A 17,590-nucleotide genomic window follows, 5' to 3' on the forward strand; every position below is an offset into this window, starting at 1 on the left:
CGCCGCCCCCGTGCCGCCGGAGTCACCCTGCGAGAGAGAAAATTTACGGCCACGCGAACTACCCTCTTAAACTCCGCGAGACCAACCTCCGGCCTTCTACCTACCTACCTACCTACCTACTCGACCTGACCCGACCCTCCTGCCTCCCCTATCCTCCCCGGACCTACCGTCGCTGCTGCCACCACCGCTGCCGCCGCCATTGCAGTGAACTTTGAAAATTCGGCCCATAAAACTTTTCGAGAAACTGCGCCGCGGCGTTTGGCCGGCGGTTTAGAGGCGGCCCCCCTCCGCCCCCCACCCCCTCCCGTCGCTCGCGGCTTCTCGTTCGCTGTTATTAGATTTCGCGATCGGATCTCCAGGATCTTCGATCCTGCGCTGCGCGTTATCCTCCCATTCGCGCGCGCGCGCGCGGTGCTTCTTGTCGCCGACCGGAGGAATTTCGAATATTCGTGCCGTCGTAGTGTTTTACATTGCATACTTTCATTAAATATTGTGTTAAATAATTCGCGACTGAAGGTATCGCTAAGATAATCATTCGGAATTAAATGAAGGACGAGCTTTCCACCGCGTTCGCTCGTCGTCGTCGTCGTCTCCCTCTCTCTCTCTCTCTCTCTCTCTCTCTCTCTCTCTCTCTCTCTCTCTCTCTCTCTCTCTCTCTCTCCCGTCCTCCCCCTCGGGTTCGCTTACCAGAAATTCAACCCCGCTTGAAACGTTCCGAGTCTTCAATTTATTCATGGTGTTTAATTTCATTTTCGGCCGAATTAAGGTTTTATGCATTACCGTTCGCGCGACCGCAGATCGTTATCGGGAATCGCTCTGCTCGCGTCTCCTTAAAGAGCTCCTCTTCCTTTCCCCGCCCTCCCCCCTCCCGCCTTTTCTTTCTCTTGTCCGAGCCGGATGAAAATTCGTCCTGGTACGGTGCTCGCACCGTCAGCGTCAGACGATCCGGGCGAGGCAACCGGAGGATGAGGATGACATTTTTGAAGAGGCCATTAGTGCACACGTGTGTGCGCGCATGTGTGTGTCTACCTGGCTTCTCTCTTTGCCTCTTTTTGGAGTGGAAACGATTACGTTACAAGGGTACGGGACACGAGGTCGGAGCCACGAAGCGGGTGTAACGTGTACATTCGCGTTTCATGAAGTAAGCACGGACGGAGAAAGCTGCTGCTGCCGCGTGCAACGGAGAAAGAGAGCGTGAGCTGTGTGGCAGGGGGTGGCTGCGGGGTTGGACGGCGGAGGAACGAAGGGAGAGCGAAAGAGGTAGGAGCGGAGCAGAGAAGAGCGGATGACGCGAACGGGGGCGCGAGCGAGAGGCACCTGCGGGGGTAAGCGAAGCGGAGGTGGGCGGCGAGCCGCTGCAACCCTGTCTGAGCGAGCAGCGAGGGATGGGTTAAGAGGGTGTATCACTTGTTTACTACCCGACCGCAAACCGCCGACAAAAACATTAATGTCGAACGTTAACGGCGATAATACGAGCGCAACCCGCTCTCACCATCCGCGATTTATTCGCTCGGGACAAATCGGCGATCTACGAATTTATCGGAGCACGCCCTCGAAGCGGCCCGCAAAAGGCTTTCCCTTCTCTCTCTCTCTCTCTCTCTCTCTCTCTCTCTCTCTCTCTCTCTCTCTCTCTCTCACCCCTCTTTTTGTTTCCTTTCCTTTCGTTGGCAGCTTGCTGTCGTCACCGAGAGCGTATCGAACGCTTCGATAAGTGCAATTATCCTATTGGGGGTGAGAGGGAAGGGGTGTCGCTCAATCGCACGGTCTCGGAAAAATTTCCGCGTAAACGCGGACAGAGACACATACATACACGGCATACATACACGCACATACACACGTGCGCACACATACACACCGACTTTGACGATAATTTCTAATTAAGACGCGGCTGCCGTGAATATATTTCCATGTATTTCCGCGCAGGGAGACGCGCGACGAAGGAACAACGGCTCGATAGCTCGCGATCGCCAGATCCTCCTGAGAGCGCACTCCTCAACGATGTCGGGCGCCTTATATTTTCGCAATATTTATCGCGAGCCACCGCCCGGATACTGCACGATCGTACGATCCTCGCTGCATAATCGAGAGCATCGCTGGCGTAACTCACGGCGGCCCTAAAAGCATCCCGCGACACACAACACGGGTATCGCCTAACGGCTTTGTGAAAAATGATAAGTACTCTCGCGCGACGGTGAACGAGAGGGGGGGGGGGAGAGAGAGAGGGAGGGAGAGAGGAAGAGGGAGAGAGAGAGAACGAACAAGAGAAGCTGGCTGTCAGCCGTTATAGAAGGGTCGACGTAGACTTCTTCACCTGGCATAATTTCGAACGGAATGTCCTCGTTTATCTGAAAATTCTCGCGGCGGCTCTGACGCCGAGAAAGGGGGTTAGGGGGCGGGGAGTGGGCGCGTCGGACGAAACTTTGGCCATTTTTGCCCCCTTCCAGCCACTATCGCGCCCCTTCGGAACCACTTTAGCAGTCTACCAGCGGGTACCATCACCGGTAACCGCTGGTAACCGCCCGAAGGCTCTCGCGCTTGTTCCAGCCATCGTCGAGAAAGCGGGCGCGGCAGTGAGAGAAGGATAAAGACGATGGAAAGAGAGCGGCTGCGGCGAAAGGGGGAGAAAGAGAACGGTCGCGTGAAGGCGGGTCGGTCGGTGGATGCGGCGGGTTGCGGAACCCGGGCAAGATGATATTTTCTTATCTTCTCATTACTTAATTTTACGATTGCTCCTGATACTACGGGCGTTGCCATGGCTACCCCACTTAAGTGCCCCATAAAAAGATGAATGGCAAGCCAACCATATTTCCCCGCGACTCCAGCTCGCTCGCTCGCTCGCTCTCGTTCGCTCGGCTTCTTCCGCTTCGTCGTGGGGCGACGCGTCCCCCAGTTCCCTCTCTCTCTCTCTCGAGAGAGAGAGAGAGAGAGAGAGAGAGAGGGAGAGGGAGAGAGAGAGAGAGAGAGAGAGAAAGCACGCCGTCGTTTGGCGGACTTATCTCAGGAGCGTTCTTCAGAATGGCTCGTTGCGAGCGTTACGACGGCCAAGAACGACGACCCGATTTAAGTTACACGCCAACAGCGCCGATCGACCGCGTCCCCACACTCGGCCCAGGTCGTGCATTTGCGTGTGTTTACGAAATCGCGCTGAAAAATCTTAGACACCGACGAAACGTCGCATTTCAGAAGAGTGTTTCTTCGGGACGTTCGACGATTCTCTGGCATGTTGGATGTTGTATTTTCCAAATTGCACCTTACTCCACTAATCGCGCACGCTATCGTCAGTTCATCCCCTTGATCGCCTACAAATAATTCTCTCTGTCTCTCTCTCTCTCTCTCTCTCTCTCTCTCTCTCTCTCTCTCTCTCTCTCTTCCTTCTCCACTTGGACATAAACGATGCGGACAACATCGCACTCGAAAACGTTCGCGGTTCGGAAGCGATCAGCCGTCTCGCGTTCGACAATGACGCGTCGAAGTAGCCCTAAATCTTGGGTGGCGCGCCAACGTCGCGGTAAATTCGGCCGAAGAAGGGACGGAATTGATCGTAGTGCGCCCTGGAATGATGCCGCATGATTAAACCGACGTGTTGGAAATCTTCCGCGCGATCAAGCCCTCTTCTAAGCTATTTCTTGCTGATCGCCCAGCCAGCCAGCCAGCCAGCCAGCCAGCCAGCCAACCCTGCAACCCCCTCAACCCTCGCGTCTTCCCTCCTCGTCACGCCGTCGTCACGGGTGCCTTCCTCCGGGCTCCTTTATCCTATAGTATCTATCTTCATTTTCTTAATCGCTCCCAACCACCTCCGCCGCACCCCCGTGACCCACCTCACCCTTTTTGGTGGCCAAGATGGCGGCCGTTGACGAAGACGTATTACCCGGGACGTTACAGCGACGCCGGCTGAAAGGGATCGACTGCGGGTTTCCAAGAGATTGTATACTTACGGAAACACCCTGAAATTCTGTCATTCTTTCGCGGGATTATCCTCGCAGGATACCGGCGTCTTCGGTCGCCCATCAAGATTTCTTGATCGTTGCTGCGTTAACGGCTCGCGACTCGCGACGTAAATGTGTGATTATTATTTCACGATGGGATCTCTCGGCTTACCTTTCGCGACCGCTTCGATATACTTGTGTATACGCATACATATACACATAAACATATACATATATACACATATATATACACACACATATATATATATATATATATCGCGTGCACGGATTACTTGCTACGAATTCTATATAAATGTAAATAGAGAAATCGCTACTGTATTACCGCGTTTATCATAATGGAAATTGCATTTCTACTGATCGGCGACGTCACTGTTGCATATTTATCGAAGCAAATGTTAAATTAATCTGAATTTCTGTATCGAGTTAATTAAATTGAATCAAATAGTAATTCCGCGTTGCGCTCGCATATTAATTGATTACGTAGCGCGACTGCCGAAAAAGCGGACGCTTCTCGGAAAAATTGCCGCGGTACCAGCTCGTGGCTCCAGGGACCGGGCACGAGGCATAGGGGGGGTGGCGTGAGGCGGGCGAGGAGGGCGAGGGGATGTGGGGAGAGGAGGCGATGGGAGGCCGGCGAATAAACAAAACTCTCGCGAGTCCGGCCGTCGGCGAATAAACAACGGCGTGAATGCGCGCCCGAGCTTTTTTATCCATTCAATGAATGTTATTGGCCGACAAGGTAAATCACCGCGACGCCGCCGAGTAAAAGCTAATTACGCGCGTTTACACATCGCCTCGGTGTATACATCAATCCTCCCTTCCCCCTCCACGCTCACTCTCTCTCTCTCTCTCTCTCTCTCTCTCTCTCTCTCTCTCTCTCTCTCTCTCTCTCTCTCTCTCTCTCTCTCTCTCTCTCTCTCTCTCTCTCGTTATCCGCGTTAAACGATTTAAAAATAATTAACTGTCGCCCGAGGCGAGACGAAGTGACGGGGAGGCCGGGAAGGGAGGGGGAGGTTGGGAAGGCGAGACGAGGCGATCGGTTTTCCGCGGCCGCGACCGATGCGTTTCGCGCTGTTTGAGACGAAAGAGCGCGTACTGATAATTATAATCCGATCGCCGTAATTAATCTCGAGGACGGAGCGTGGTGGCGCACACGTTTACGGGCCACGTGTTTCATGTCGCGCGACGCGACGCAACTCGGCTCGAGGTAATCCGTAGACGAGCAAACGCACGCACGCACGTACGCATGTTACTCGCACAGCCCCGTGCGCGCGTGTACACGCACGCACCCGCGCTGGGAGAGAGTGTGCGGAGAGAAAGAGCAAGAGAGAGAGAGAGAGAGAGAGAGAGAGAGAGAGAGAGAGAGACAGAGAAAGAGGGAGAGGAAGAGAGAGAGAGACAGAGAGAGAGAGAGAGAGACAGAGGGATGGCGAGAGAAAGGGAGAGAGAGCTAGCCGAATGTGGGACAAACTCATACCCCATTCATCCGAACCGCGTCGGGTGCGTTTGCTGTCGCACGTCAAAGTCAAGGCGAACCGCGACGTCATTTTTTATTCTTTCGACGCGGAGCTTCTTTTGGCTCTTCGCGGCTCTTCTGCGCGCGGCTCTCCTTTGCGATTCAAATGTTCCGCATGAAATAAAAATAACGCTCGCCGCGGAGTGTTCGCGCGACGTGTCTTTCGCTCCGCGGTTTTCTACGGCTCTCTCTCTCTCTCTCTCTCTCTCTCTCTCTCTCTCTCTCTCTCTCTCTCTCGCTCTCGCTCTCTCTCTCTCTCTCGGTCTTCGAGACGCGTAATCTTTTATTCACGAGTCGAATCGTTGAATCTTTCACACGTCTATGACCCCCCCTTCATTAGTTCTTTATCTTTCTGTCACGAGGACTGTGTCACGCCCGCGCATTATTGAGGCATCGACTTCTTCGTGAATGGAAGAAACACGCGGCCGAGGCGAACGCGAGATGTCGCGTCACACATGTTCGCGGCTACCACCAAAGCTGTGAGGGAGGTTCATTATCAGCCGCATCTGCGTGGCGTGCGGCGTGAAGCCGCACAGTCATTTCCAACGCGCCGCTCCGCTGCGCGCTGTACGGCCAAGAATAACGGGGGGTGATTTTTATTCATCGGGCGTCGTGCGCGAGCGAGCGTCGCGCCGGGTGGAGGGCAAGATTGTCCGTGCGCCGAGCGACTGAACTCGAAGAACTCTAACGACGAGCGAGCCGCCGCCGACGAAGAAGCTGCCGCTGGTGGGGGAGACGAAGGCGAACGAAGTTGCCGGTGAGAAAACGAGTTTCTGCCCGGAAAGTCTGGCTGGCTGCAGCCCCTTCGCGAAGGTGCGGTGCACTCCTACTACCCCTTGGTACCGGTATCAAACCCCCCGCCCCAGCCCGCCAGTCCTCGCCACCGACGTCGACGTCCATGTACGTGTCCGTAGACGTAGCGTGCACTCTCTCGTACCGAAGACGGAGGTGGAAGCGAGAGAGAAAGAGAGAGGGAGAGCGTGGGGGAGGAAAGGGGAGAAAGAAAGAGAAGAGAGAGAGGGAGAGAGGGAGAGAGAGAGAGAGAGAGAGAAGGAGGAAGAGAGAACGGGAGACAGGATGCGAGAGAGACGACGAGACAGCGTGAAAGAGAAAGAGAATGGAACGGTAACACGAGGGGGTGTGCGAGAGAGACCCCAGCTTTTCCTTAGCTCGCGGGTGGGGGCGGCCATTTTCCCGAGTTCTTAATATTTTCATGATGGCGGCCGGCGCGCTGGCGGAGCCGCTTGGAAATGGAGAGAGTGGGTGGCGGGCGTAAGAGACGGGGGGAGGGCGGGGGGAGGTGGTCGGGCTGTTAGGATGGTATGGGGTGGCTGGATGGAAGAGGGTGGGCAAGCGGAACGGAGTACCAGAGGCGGGCTGAGGGGGCTGCGCGGGGCCGAGAGGGGAGAAATTAGAAAAGGGGAGATTTAAATATCAACCCCCGAGGGGCGGACCGCGCGCTCGCTGCCTCTATCTCGCTGCCTTTCTTCCTTCTCGCGCACCGCCACCCACCCCTAGTTCGCGCTCTCTCGCTCGCCATCCCCGTCTACTACGCCACCCTCTTACCACCCTTCGCCGTTCTTCGCTTATGCACACACACATACACACATACTAAGGGAGAGAGAGCCCCGCACAGAAAGATATGTACACAGACAGACACTCACGCACACACATCTATCGATCCTCGGCCAGAGAAAAGGCGTCTTAGAGCCGTTCGACGTTGGAGGACGCCGGTAAGGCAGTGCTACGTGCTAATTGGACGGCCCCTGCCGACGCTTTTGTTCTTCGCAGGACCGGCGAACTTTCTTGATATAATGACAACGAGCGCGTATACGTGCGTACATACGTACGCGCGTGCGTGCGTGCGTGCGTGCGTGTATGTGTGTGTGTGTGTGTGTGTGTGTGTATGTGTGTTTGTGTGTATGGAAACGGGCATCGTATCGTGTACACAGCCACGGCGCGACGTCAGCGACGAGCGAATGAACGCGGCCAAATCGAACGTCGTGACGATCATTCTGGAGATACGATGGAGTATCTCTCAAAGAGATACGACGGGTATCCCTGTATACGACGAGCTATAGTCGTCGAGTATGGTCGCTGGTCAAACGCGAGTGTTCGGTCGGCGAAGGTCTCGGCGCGCGCTAATGAACGCATCGGCTCCTCCGTTGCGACTGCAACGTGAACACGCGCGTCAGCACCGGCTGAAATTCACCGGCGGATGATCGTGGGGCGTGCCAAGTCGTCGCGCGGAGGACACACGCACTCTCGTTAAAATGTAAGATGTTTTTAATTTAATAAACATGGAGTTTTCTAATTAAAATCGCATCAACGCGGCGCGAGCTCGCCGCACGGCAGGCGGCGTAATTAAAAGTTAAATGCGGCGCGCCTCGAGTCTCGGATCGAGTCGCGCGAACAAGGAGAATTGGTAATATTAATGCAAATTAGACGACACACGTCTGACCTCCCGTACGATTTTTCACGTGTGAGGTTATCTGCGCCGGGGCAGTCGCGCCGACTGGGGCAATCGTCGCGATTGATCGTTCATGCGTTCGCGGCGTTATGCGAAATATGTTAAATGATGCAAAATATATGTTGGCGTCGAGAATAAATGTGTATTGTCGAATAACTTGAAACATACAAGTGTCTGCGCGTTTACGGGAACGTTCGAGAATATCCGCACGACAAAAATTACAAATTAATGATCCACGGCAACGCTAACGTCCGACTGTCGACGAAGGTGGCGGGGGGGGCGCGGAAGCGGGGAAACTTATGAAAATCTTGGCGAGAGGAAAATTCTCAAGAGTAAGATTCTCTCTTCTCGAAGGAGAGAAGGCTGCTGGGAATTACAGAGTGCTTTGAGAGAGAAAGAGGAGAGAGCAGCGGGGCGAGAGGGGCGCGCTAGGGTAGGGGGGAGCGAACTAGGGGGAGGAGGGTGAAACAGGGGCCGGAGGACAGCGGAATAAGGAAAGGAGGAGGAAGACGGCGAACTCGAATTCGTCCTTTGAGAGGCCCGACAGCAGGCGCCAGCCGGAGGAAACGGAGTAAAATGTTCTGGAAACAACGAAGTCTTTCGCTGCCCCCCGCCTCTTCACCACCACCTCCTCACCACCTCCCCCCCTCCTCCTCCTCCTCCTCCTCCTCCTCCTCCTCCGCTGCCGCCGACGCCACCAACCCAGACAACCCTCTCGCTCGTTCCGTTACCCCGCTTTCGTAGGTACAACTCCCGCTTACATCGCCATGAAGCTCGCCCACCCTATATTTTCCGTATCTAAAATAAGTGCACCGCCAGAGAGGCAGAGAGAGAGAGAGAGAGAGAGAGAGAGCGCGGACAGAGAGGGGGCTTCAAGACGGTGTGTTCCGCCTCCTTCTTTAATTACGTTCAGCCGCCCCTCGGGCTAACGGCGGCAGCCCTAGAGAGAAGGTTACCCCCTTCGCCTTTCGGCCACCCTCCACCTTAGTCGAACTCGCGACACCCCCCGCCCATCGGCTAATTACTTCGTTTCAGCCATTCTTCCGTCGATCTCTTTCGGGGTTGAAAAACTTAATTGGACCGGCAGACACGCTCGCAGTCGCGCGTGCGTTTGTCTTCTTCTCTTCCTCTCCTTGTCATCGTTCTCACCTCCCGCTCCCTCCCCCCGCCCGACATTAGTCACCCCCTGCGTCGCGCTCCTTCGGCCTTCCTGCTTACGCGCCCGCTTACGCTAAATCAACCCTTCGAGCGCGCGACTCGACCCTCGATGTCTGCGATTTAAGATGGCACCGATAATCCAGTTACCGTCGTCGTCTCCTACTCGACAGCAGTTGGACGCATATTAAATCGATCCGATTGATTTGACTCGGCCCCAACGTTCTCGCCGGCGCGCGAGGCTGGGAACCCCGGCCGATTACAGCTGAACGGATACTTTCCGCGTGTCAAGGGCGCTCTATCTTGAGGCGAGGTGGGGAGGGGGTGAGTGATTTTCCGGCTAATCGCGGGGATCGATATTAATAACGAGACGGAAGAGGCTCGGGGAGGAGGGGGCACGCGCGCCACGTCGCGCGGAAAAGGAAGAAAAGGGAAAAGGAGCGAGCGCTCGGAAATTGGAAGGCGGTGAGCGTTTAATTAAAGACGCGCGAGCGCGTATGGTGCCACATATCTCCGCCCTTCCCCATCATCCCCCGGCGGTCCACCCGAGCGACCCGCTCTATACGTGTCGCGGCAAAGCGCTCTGTTTGCTCTCGAAATAAGCGACGGCTGATTGCCCGACATTCGCCTCGCCGGCTGGCGACGCGGCGGAGCTCGCTTCTCCTCTCGCGAGCGAGCGAAGAGTATCGCGAGATTACAAAGGTTGCGCGAGCTTGCGATAAAGCTTCGCCGAGCGGAATCCATCGAGACCGGTCCGGCCGTAGGCTCGATGTCGCAGCGATCGTTGCTACTTGTATCCCTCGTTTCCTCGGAATTCCCCGAGACAAAGACAAAGAAAATCAGTTCGGCTCGGCGGGGACGCGCGTGTCCCGTCGTAATTTCCAAGGCGCACCGCGTGCCTAATGATGATGAAACACGGGCAAATGACGAAACTATGACGTGGACGCGCGCTGCGGGAGAGGGATAATGTTGAAAGAGAGAGAGAGAGAGAGAGCGGGCCGAGAGAGGATAAAGCCGAAAGAGAGTAGGGAGACACGAGAGCAAGGCTCCGAAGGAGAACGAAGGAACAAACGAGCGAACGAACAAACGCCGGGGGAGAGAATTGATCCCCGAGCGAGACGCGCGCGGATGCTGCGGCATGTGCGAGCGAGACGGAGCGCCGTAGAGACGGAGAGAAGGAACGGGGGCAACGATAGAACCGCTCGATTGAGTCCACTGAAACAGTTTGTGTCTGCGGTCCACCGAAATTGATCCGGCAACACCGCGGCAACTGTCTCCAACACTCTCCGGCCCTCTGTGTCCTCTCTCGCGTCTCTCGCTCTTCTCTTTCGATCCCTCTTTCCCCAATTCCACCTCCATCGACAACCACCACCGCCGCCGCCACCGCCGCCGCCGCCGCCGCCGCCGCCGCCGCCGCCGCCGCCGCCGCCGCCGCCGCCGCCGCCACCGTTGCCGACGTCGTCGCCACCGCCGTCGCCGCTTCCAGCACCCGCGCCGACATCGTACCCCGCGTTTCCGCTCTGACCGTGCGGACACCTGTGGTACCTCGTTGAAGATCCTGACGATTACGAGCCGCAGGATGATCTCCCGGGATCTTGGCTCTCGATGGGATTTCACGATTATGGGGGAACTAATAGCGAGTTGTTGGTAGTAGGATGAGGGACTTGGGAAGAGGAAGAGAGGCGAAGACGGAGAGAAACAGAGAGAGGAGAGCCCGAGTCGAAATTTTGTTTCTACATTAATCCTGTAAATTCTGGCGAACTCGAAGGACCGATGAAGAATCGCGAGATGTAAGATTGTTATTGTTCTATTTCGCTGATGACAATTGGCAATCGCTGTTTCCTCCACGTTGAGTCTTGAGATAAGAGACTCGTTGCAGAATTATTTATTATTATTTAATTATCTTTCGTTATTTAATTTAATCTTTATTTTTCTTCCTAGTCAACAATTTATTTATTATATCATTTTCCGAGCAGGAAGCATATGAGAGAGATAAGCAAGTGTTAAATAATTGGATGAAGACTGATGGACGAATGGTTAAAGGAAGCAACATGTTTTTATCCTCACCTAATGTAATCTCGTTTTCTCTTCGTTCGACGTCAGAAATCTCGATAGAATTTGAAGCTCTTAAAAGAGCTGATGCAGAAGAAGCTGTAAGGCGAGATTAATAATTATGCGTTTAATGAGGCAGTGTGCACTGACTTCAAACTCGGGTTTCGCGCAATAAGTGCGTAGAGATAAACAACTCGCGGCGCGAGGAGCGTCATTAAACGTAAAAATCAACAGCCGCGATACTTGCAGCATATCCTAAGGCCGACGTTCATAATTGCAAATCACATACGATTTTGGATCGAGAGCGCGCGATTAATTACAGGTTCCGTATTCATGTGTATCGACGTTTCTTGTCGTTTGAAACGACGTAATAAGTACGGCGCAATAGATTGACCAATAAATCAGAGACTAACGCAGCTGTAATTATTCGCCGAACAACCATGAGCTACGAACGTAAATTTCGACTCGGCCGTTTTCTCATCCTCGGCGCGTCCGCGAAGAGTCCGTCAGAGACGGAAACTCGTGTATAGTAAACTCGTCAATAATCTGACGTACCTTGAAAACACACGACGCTGCCCGCGTCCCATGCCTTCGTCCTGGCTCCTTGACCCAACAGCGGCATCTTGGCCGCTTCGCCAATGGCACTGACACCAACAAACACTGACACTCGCGCAGATGCGATTCGATCGGGGTGACATACATGTGTTAAATAACGCGATGCCGACGAGAGAGCCCGAGTGGAGAATATTTGCAGGACGAAACATTTCGATTGCCCGAGAGAGGAATAATAAATAACACACCGTTATACGTATAGTCCGTGACACGTGCGCGACGCTCGCTGGCTTCGCGATTAATGAACGGCTCGGAAAAGTACGCAAGGCACGCGGATTATGTTTACTCGCCTCGAAAGGTGCGGAATGTTTTCATTGCGCGATCAATCGGCATTCGCCAGCGGGCGATTAGTGCGAGAGGGTAACGTCCTTCCCGCCGATCGCTTCGATATCTCGCGCGCCTGGTGGAAAGTGCGATGGTCGTTACTGCCGATTATTTTGGTATTCCATACTTTCTTCACTGAAGATTAGTGTTCTGCGAAATAATTCATCGCTTTCCCCTTCTTTCAGACGCTTACTCGGGTTCTCGTCGACACCGTGCTAATCGCCGCACGTTTCTCCGATCGAATCGCACGTACGCGGTTATGCGAACTCGGAGTGCACTCGGAGTGCCATGACGGGATAACCGGCAGGATGTTGGATCGAGAAGCTCCAAAGAACGAAGCATGAAAAACGTTAAGATGCGGACAGCGACATATCGCCGATACGACGATGCATCGCCGGCAAATAAGAAATACATATTTTGTACGTGTACACGCATTTCCAATACTAATGTAGAGAATAAAGAATGAAAGGACATCGTAAGGAAGTCGGATTTATCATTTCACTTTTCCCTCTATATTTATTATACACATGTAGATATTTAGACAATCGAGTACGAAACAATTCTAAAGTCTCCAAGTCCACAACACAATGTGGAACAAAAATTGCACACAGTAACCATTTATCGCATCGAGGTCGGACAGTATAGCCTTCGTAGTGTCCTTTAAGCCGATGGGATTTGTGAGTTGACGTGGAACCTGAAATCTCGACTCGGCAAAATTCACGGACACGTCATCATCCCGCCGAAAAATCTTCCGTCCGCTTCTTTCGTATTCCTTCTCCTTTTCTTTTTCACAGCCTTGACGGCGCACGTTATTCACGAACGACGACAATCACTAGAACTGACAATTCGACAGTGTCAAGTGAGATGTAGCTCTAACACCGGCAAAAAACGTCAACACGGCCGAATTCGACTAACGATCGTGGTAGGCGAGAGTTCACGGTTTTTATACCTGTCGATATCTGTCCCGAGAATAGCAATTACTCGCGTGGAATGAGTCAGAAGAGAGCAGCCGCTCATCAGGGTTCAAGTCATGGCCGCTACGTGCTAATATTAGCAATTCGGAGAAGAAGAAATATCCGAGCGATCATCAGCGAGGCCAAATTTGCCCCCGCGTGACAGCCCGCTATCGCGCGCCGCGCGCACGCGGGATGGCGAGCGTAATCTATAGAAAACTACTGAAATTATTCTCCAGGAAAGGAACAGGAGAGAGAGAGAGAGAGAGAGAGAGAGAGAGAGAGAGAGAGAGATAGAGAGAGAGGGAGGAAGAGGGACGCGGAAGGGCGGAGGGTTGGCAGGGCGTCGGGTAGACGACACGCCGGTGGCGCGCGCGGGACACGCGGGGCCGAGGGGCGGTAAGAATAAGAAGAGGTGGAAAGACACCGTTGGAAGCGGCTCTCGTTTCCAAAAGGTCGAGTTCTCGCACGTCAGTGGGCGAGGGAAGCGGGCAAGAAAGAGTCAGAGGGAGAGAAAGAGGGAGCTCGGCGAGGCAAGACGGATGGAGGTCGTAGGACCTACCTACCCCCCCGTAGGACGGTGGATGGTGGAGACGAAAGGAGAAGCCGGAGGAGGAAGAGGAGGTCGAGGTGGAGGGTAGGAGAGAAATAAAGATGGCCGCTCCCGCCTCCGGGGTCGACCCACCTACTCATCCTCCTCGCGGTAATAAAAGGAAAAAGGGGAGAAAACTGAGAAGCAGAGCTGAAGGTGGTAGGTCGGCCTGTAGGGGTGCCACGAGAACGAGGCGACGAACGAGGAGACCGGGGAACGGACGGAGGGACGGCGGGAATGAGGCGGAGGGTGGGAGGGCGGGAGGGGGGGGTGAGAACGGGGATGGGTATCCGCGGGGGAAACAGTTCTTATTGATTCAGAGGAGCCACCCTCACGGAGGAGCAAGCCTGGTGGACCCGCTCCTGGACCTCTCTCCTTCTCGCTCTGTCTCTCTTCCGCCCTTTCTCTCCCGGTCTCGCCGTCGTGCCTCTCTCTCTTTCTCTTTCATCTCTCTATCCCTCCGTCTCTCTTTCTCTCTCCCTCTCTCTCTCTCTCTCTCTCTCTCTCTCTCTCTCTCTCTCTGCGCGGGCGAACCTGGCTTCTGCGAACAAGTGCTCCTTCGCTTGCTACCCTCGACAGTCATCCGTCGTATTCTTTCCTTCGTCCCCTCTCGCTCCGTCGCACCGTGAAAGATACGCAAGTTTCGAAATCCGCTGATCGATCCACCGTCTCGCGCGCCTTCCGCGCGGATCGATTGTCTCTCGATTGTTGTGCTTGTCACGCATATTCCCTCTTCTTCTTCTTCTTCTTCTTCTTCCTCTTCTTTTTCCTTTTCTTCCTCTTCTTCCGCGACCCACAGGGTCGCGTATATTCTCGGCGGGTAATTAACACGATTCCCGTTCGCAACCTCGCCCGGTTTATATTCTTCCCAGGAGAAGAGTATCCGCTTTGCGAGATATCACTTTTTGCTCGTATATTCGTGTCACCCTTCACCCTTGCTGCCGGCGTGTTCGCGTTAACTCGCACGGGGATGCGAACGGCCGGCGGAACCCAGGGGTCAAATTGACTCCGACTTCCCGGCTCTTGTTTCGCGTAAGAGCCCGGCGTTTTACATCGGTGACCGCGGCGGGTGGAGCGATTTCAACGACTTTTTCCAGGAGCGCTCGTTTACGGCCGCCGGCCACCGGATTCCGTAACCCCCGAGATATATATATATATATATATATATATATATATATATGTCCACGCGTCGCTCGACAAGGCCAGTGATTATCATCGACCACGCTGACGCACGTTGGACGACGAAACACGCAATCGTGCGCCCGCACGATTACCTTGCAACAGTCGGAGCTGTATTACTCTTATTTATTTCCCTCGTGAATGAAACACGACGAGACTCTCTTCTCCCCTCGGTTTCGATTCTCACTACGAGCTACGATGCATTTTCTTCATTCGCTCGCGACCGATGCAAAGTATATTATCAGAATGTCATTAGATCTCGCGTCATCTTCTGTCGGACGATATTATCGGGACTCGATATTTCCCGTCGCCGGATAGACTCAATGAAAGATATTTTTATACATATATATATATATATATATATAGGTACGACTCGCCTGTGCAAATTATATTTTCTAAAACCCGAGTTTCAATTTGCAATTTCCTCCTCGTAAAACTTTGCAGTAAGTGCGTTCCATGGCATCGACGAGGTGGTGCCTTAAATTTCTCTCGACGCGATCGCGAACGTCTCTCGGAGGTAAGCAGCATCCCTGGTCACCCGTCGACGTCGGAGCGCTGTACCCGCCCCGGTGTGGGCGTTACGCGAAAGGAGAAATGCAACGTCGTAATTTTGTAGGACTTTTCCAACCTGTATTAGTAGTCGAGACTTTCTCTCTCTCTCTCTCTCTCTCTCTCTCTCTCTCTCTCGCGCTCTTTCGTTCGCTCACTCGCTCTCCCCCTTTCTTCCTTACTCCCCCTAAAACATCGCTCTTCTCTCTTCTCCTCTCACCCTCACCACCATGCCTCTTTCTCGCTCACTATCCTTCTCTCCCTCCCTCCCGCCCTCCTATCCGCCCTCCTACTCTCTCCGTCGATCTCGCTCGTTCGCTCGGCTCTCTGGGCAAATTGACTTTTCCTAATAAACCAACTCGCGAGGCAACTTTGGCGAAAATCATTTAAAACTTTGCCAGACTCGAATTCGCCTCTCGTTTTAATGCGGAGGCCCGCAGAAACCTCGCTGTGCGTGCATCCCCGGGTCTCTTTCCCTCTCGATTCGTACGAGCACTCGCCTCGGCCCCCTCCCCCGTGTCCTCCTCCTCCTTCTCCTCCTCCTGCAGCACCACCTCCCACCCTCATCACCCCCTAGACACTCGACCACCCTGTCGTTGTCACCGTTGTCTCCGTTTCCTTTTGCCGAGCTCTTTCCGCTCGCGCCTTTGCGTTCGCCCGCGCATCGTTTTCTCGTCCCGCATTCTCGGCGCCTTTACGCGCTCGTAATAGCCCGCGCGTTTAACCGCAAAGCGCCAATCCGCTGACCGCGACCGAGCAATATGTCCGGCCGAAGGGGGCAGCAAGAAGGAATCGGAAACTTGCCACGGACGAGGCGCGAACTTGTCAAAGACTCCGATGGCGAAAAGACGAGATTAAATTGGACGCGGGACGTGTACGTGTGTATGTGACGCAGAAAATGCATTCTCGCACGAGAGCGAGCAGCGCGCCCATTCATTGGAGCAGCGCGAGACGTCTGGCGAGACTGGAGCATTTAAAATGCAACAGCCATCCCCCCGGCTGGCGATGAACTCGCGAGGCTTAACGCGCGCGCCGCGAAATCGACATCGAGGCGATATCCGAAGAATATCCGAGAGCCGGAGCCGCGGCCGACCCTTTTTGCATTAAAATTGCATACAAACCTCACTTTAACAATATTTCATCCCCGTGAATAATTCAGCGGGCACTTCGCGATGGCTGCTACTCGCCGTAGCCGAGCGATCTCCCAGTCACGGGACGACGAGAGAAAGGGAAAACAAGAAGTAACGATGGAAAGACGGATGAGATCATTCTTCGCTTTCTCGCGGGCGAGCGCGTAGATTGAATTAAGCGGAGGATCGCCGATAATAATTCGATTTCACGCGCGCGGCAGAACGCGCGAGAACGTCATCCCCGTAAGAATGGTCGGTCTTCCTTCGGACGCAAAAATATCGATAAATTATTATCGCGGATCCCCGAATGCGCGATGCGACGAATCTCTAGTCTGCTATTCTTCCTCTTCTTCTTCTTCTTCTTCTTCTTCTTCTTCTTCTTCTTCTTCTTCTTCTTCTTCTACGAGCCGCGCACACGCGAAATAGAAGCCCTGTGCATAATTGACAGCGGAGATTTTCGCTGATTAATTTTCGCAATATTACTCGCTAATTCGACGTCGTCGTCGTGCGCTGTTTTATGTAGGAATGAATCCACTTTTATTCCGTTCGACCGCGGCGACAACGGGATTATCCGCGAGCGCTTCCTCCGCGGCGCGGCGCACCGTGTGAATAGATTTAGCCTGAGGGGAGGACGATTCCTCGGGAAACGACGGCCGATACATTATGAGCATAATGTAAGAACGGTAAAAATTCCCACCGCGAGAGAGAGAGAGAGAGAGAGAGAGAGAGAGAGAGTACGCCGACGTCGTCGGTTTTCAACGCCCGACGAGATTACGCCGCGAATTACGTCGCCTCGTCGACGCGAGTCGTCGGGAATCCCTCCGCTCCCCCCGCGACGCGCGACGCTGACAACGGGAGCTGGCGTTGAGAGAGAGGGGCGGGAGGGAGGGAGAGGGATTTTTTCCCGTCCGCCACGTCCGGATAATATTTGTGCGGAGTGCGCGTTACGCAAGCACTTGGCCGGCGCGCAGCGCCACTTTTTCGACGTGTATACGCGAGAAGCGGCGGCGGTTTCTCTCGGCTCTCGGCTTGTTATTCCTGGTTTATGGGTTCTCACGTCGTATAGCGCGGATGGTAGTTGCGCCGAGAGTTCGCTCACAGGATTCCGTTA

The 17,590-nt window shown here is 54.2% G+C and overlaps 1 long non-coding RNA gene across 2 annotated transcripts in view; it reads right to left on the minus strand.

Moving 5' to 3' along the window:
• Positions 1-12,588: 12,588 nt before the first annotated feature.
• LOC112588211 (uncharacterized) overlaps positions 12,589-17,590 on the minus strand; it is a 63,658-nt gene continuing 58,656 nt past the window's right edge. For both annotated transcript variants that reach the window (XR_003112666.1, XR_003112665.1), the window contains exon 3: positions 12,589-12,914. This is a non-coding gene — a long non-coding RNA (uncharacterized LOC112588211). The remainder of the gene's footprint in view (positions 12,915-17,590) is intronic.

Source organism: Harpegnathos saltator, unplaced genomic scaffold (assembly GCF_003227715.2).
Source record: "Harpegnathos saltator strain DR-91 unplaced genomic scaffold, Hsal_v8.6 scaffold174, whole genome shotgun sequence".
Classification (NCBI taxonomy): Eukaryota; Metazoa; Arthropoda; class Insecta; order Hymenoptera; family Formicidae; genus Harpegnathos; species Harpegnathos saltator.